Raw genomic sequence first — 4,440 nt, forward strand, 5'->3', positions numbered from 1 at the left:
ATGTTAGCCCGATCAATATGCACGTCCGATAAAGTTTCGTCCGTTAGTACCTCCACAGTTTGTATAGGAGTGCGGGTATCTTCAGGAGAAAACACGGAAGCATAAAATGTGGCAAGGGCATTAGCTGTTTCAAACGCATTTGCAGTCATTCCCGATTCTGTCTTTATGGCAGATATACCTGGTTTAACTTTAGCCTGCGCATTCACGAATTGATACAATAGTTTGGGGTTTTTCTCCATCCTAGTCATCAATTTGAATTGCTGTTGTAGTTTGTCTTCCTTGATTAGTGACGTGACTTTATTCCGCAACTTTCGGTACGACTCCCAGTGTTCGTCAGTCCGGTTCGTTTTATATTGAAACCAAGCGATGTTACGTTCTGTAATCCATTTTCTTGTTCGACTCCTCACTGTGAATATCTGTACGCAGGTGGCTCGAGGCACCCCTGTCGAATTGTCTGCAATCAAGGTCTGCAGCTGGGCTAAAAGTAATTCTATCAAGAAGCACAGTGAGGGCATTTCTGAAATAGAACCTGCTTCTCGACAAATTCACTCATTTGGATATGAACTGGTTTTTCACGGAAGGCTCAGCAGAATCGACGGTTTTTTGATGTTCTTCAACTGAATATGCTGCGCAAAATCCACCGCAATTAGTACGATATTCGGGGTATCGCAGTATTATTTCATAAAGTAAACTACTCATAGGCTTGCTGAAAACTCCTCGACGGCACACAATCGGTTTAGACATTGTTGCGGCCCATTAGGTAGGCACACCTCATGCATTCCCAGCAATCTTGTGTTCAACTTGACTATCACCCGCAAAACCCAATTGATTTGCATATGCGAGTTTTATCGAAATCTGTTCAATTTGGGTTCAAGTAGAATATGAAGTTGAAGGAAACTCGGAGATTGCTCCTATGTGATGACCCCAAGTTGGGCGAAAGAGGTCATGGGCTGTCGGAGAATATTCAGCAACAGTATGAGTAGTGCGTTACGTCTATACGAATATTTCGATATCTCAAATATTGTGCCAATTGAAACATTAGGCGGCCTGGTGTACCTTATTCGGTTGCTTGGAAACATCATAAACGTGAGATTTAGCTGGGTTCCAGATAAGCACCCCGTCAAAACCAAATTGTTATGCAATTGGGGTTAAAGTAGAACATGAGGTTGATGAAAACTGGGGATGTGCGCCCATTTGATGAGACCTCAGAAGGGCAAAATCGGTTCTGGGCTGTCAGAGAGTTTTTTGAAGAGTTTCCATTGCTGTAACTTGGCTGTTTTTTGTGGAATTTGCTGTTCAGCGATCGTTGAAATCAATCAGGGTGGGATATTCGACAGTCAAGAGGTCGGGTTGTTACATGGAACTTTTGACTGAAGGTTTAGGGCCGAACTACTGGACTTTGGATGACTCAAAGTTCAGTGTGGTAGAACTCCGTGTGGCGGTTTACAGGATGGTTGGTGCGTCAGAACCCGACACTAAGTGATTTGAACGGGACAGAGTTTATTTGCGCTGGGAAATTGACGATTCTTTGGAAGGAATAACGCTGCTGCGGTCTTGAATCCATGGGCCGGTGAACATGGGATGAACGATAGTTCAAGGTAGAATCTACAACGTACCGTAACTCCAGAGGGTACACTTGCGGGGGATAGATGACGGACTTCATACGGTTTCTTGTTTTAAACAAGAACTCAGATATTATGAATGTCAGTAGACAGATATGGCGGTTTATTACTTCCGAATTCGGCTTTGAATCGTGTTTGCTGGGAACAAATCCTTTTATTCAAATCATAGCTCGTTCAACTGGATGGTTATAAAGAGAAAAACGATATGGATGGATTTGGTTTAGCGCATACATCATCAGCGATCTGGGCTGGGAATCTCCTCTAACAGCGCTAGGTAAGAAACTATCAGTAGATGACAAACTGCAAACAATTTACGCACCGTGCTCACTGAACCGAGGTGTCACGTGTCGAATTTATGTGAATCTGATCATAGCGAGTGAAAGCTGAGGAACAGGAACAGAACCAGAGCGTAACATGTTTCGATCGCCTTAGGTTTGATTAATATACCGTACAACTAAACTGAAATCCCACCCACCTGCTACTCTTAGGACGAATAACTGAGCATTTTGCTGGCAGTTTTGATTAGTTTCCTATTTCCTACTTAACATTGTGTTTGACAAAAACTAACTGGATGAAAGCCTGTTGAGGCGAAAAAACGCATTCATTGAGGTTACTGACAATGTCTCAGTAGTGAGTTGGAGACCGGTTATCATCGTTGGAGATCGGTATTTCAGTTCCACACAGCTTTGAAGGAAGAAGGTCCTGGCAAACAATGGAAGACTTTAGAAGCGAACGAGGCGTATCGCACAAGTCTAAAACAAATTTAAATTAGCCGTGCGATTAGTGACGTGACTTTATTCCGCAACTTTCGGTACGACTCCCAGTGTTCGTCAGTCCGGTTCGTTTTATATTGAAACCAAGCGATGTTACGTTCTGTAATCCATTTTCTTGTTCGACTCCTCACTGTGAATATCTGTACGCAGGTGGCTCGAGGCACCCCTGTCGAATTGTCTGCAATCAAGGTCTGCAGCTGGGCTAAAAGTAATTCTATCAAGAAGCACAGTGAGGGCATTTCTGAAATAGAACCTGCTTCTCGACAAATTCACTCATTTGCATATCAACTCCAGATGATGAGCATCACGATGAAGCGGTGTTCTAGCGACGACAGTTAGGTCATTCCATCGCGGCACAGCATAACTTACCATGTTTGGTGGGAGTGTGACCTAGTTTTCATCAAAACCTTACTGCTAATCGATTTGCAACATATTGGTCCGTTAAAAGGCTCTGCCTTGCCTCAAGTTTTAGGGTTAGAATGCAGGGTTGATTTATGTAAATTTGTTGAGTAACTCAAGGGTAAATTACCTGTTACAGGTTCAAATTAAGAGGTTTTCTTATCGAGAGGTTTCGCTCTGAGAATTTGATCTGGCTGGCTAACAAGCTGCGAAAGTCACAAGTTATAACACTCTGCTTGGTTGCCTGCAGTATCCCAACAAATTCTTCGCCTCTTTTTGGGCTTCACTACTGAGTCCCTTTACTGAGACCAGATCAGAATCAATAATCAAGATTCAACATGGATGTGACAGGAATCTCAAAGAATCCCATGGGTTTTACCCATCAGCTAATACCAAACGCAAAGTCTAGCTGCTCTTTCGAAAACAGCCATTTCTAATTTGACCCGTTGGGACGAAATTCACTTTCATATCATCCCAGTGCCATCATCCAAATGGGGAACAGAACCTTGAAGAGTGTTTTAAAACCAGCAACAATAATCAATTGGGTGGGTAAAAAGCAGTAGAAATGGGGTGGAATAACAAACAGGCTGTCATTTTGGTGGCCTGTGCCTAACGTTGCTTCGGACGCAACGCGGATTTCCCCGGCATACCCTGCGAGTCAGGTTCCAACGAGATCAGGAGACCAAACGAAAAAAAGCTTAGCATAGTTCTTGTGAAAACACAGATAAAATTGATAGCAGCGACAGTTCATCTCAGATAGGTTCTTCTCGTCAAAACGGGTCAAGTCTTGTAAGACCTACTACGGGCTCTGATGCATTCTCAGTGCTGATATGTCTTGACAACCGGCCTAACCAGCTGACATAGGCAGATTAATTGCGTCGGAATACTCAGTCAGATAGCTGCATGGCTAATGTGTTCACTTGTTCACAATTCCGTAATTCAATTTCATTTAGCGTATGCTGTTTACGCCGCTCCATCAATATCAGATGTCTGGAGTTCTACTCGCGCTGCCTCCACTAAAATGCGCTTCTGGTAGTGTCTAATAGAAACAGATCCGGAGTTCAGGGTTTCCCATTGTTGGTTCAGAAAAAACAAGAATGAGCTTATCGGGAGTGTTCAAAGCTAATGTAACGGTTCGGCAACTACCTACGTTGAAATGTAGGAATTTATAAAGTTATATTACAATTGTCGATCGTGGAAAAGAAACTGGGTAACCACGTAGAGTGACGAATAAGTAAGACGAACGACACATGTGTACGTGTTTTGAGATACACACTCGAGCGTGTCGCTTCTTAAAAAGTCGCCAATTTTCACGTCTAGTCAGACTTTGTCTGGCTGGATCTGGGTCTAAGACCGTCTTGTCTTAAAATGATGTCTGGTGAACTGATTCTGTCCGAATCATTGACTCACATTTGTCTACACATCTCTCGTAGCTGAACTCATCTCAGGACGAACGACACAATACACTGCATTTTTCCGGTTTAGTCCTCTTGTCCTATTTGAGCCTATTTGACAGGCTTTGTGACCGCAATCGCATTCAGTCTTCTTGTTCTGTCCCTGGTATTTCCGCGAATAGTTGTTTTTTAGGTATGTCCAAAATGATTTATTGGACATCCGCTTACCCGGTTTATCAGTTTCTCCTCTTG

This window comes from Opisthorchis viverrini (genome assembly GCF_000715545.1).
Source record: "Opisthorchis viverrini unplaced genomic scaffold opera_v5_53, whole genome shotgun sequence".
Classification (NCBI taxonomy): domain Eukaryota; kingdom Metazoa; phylum Platyhelminthes; class Trematoda; order Opisthorchiida; family Opisthorchiidae; genus Opisthorchis; species Opisthorchis viverrini.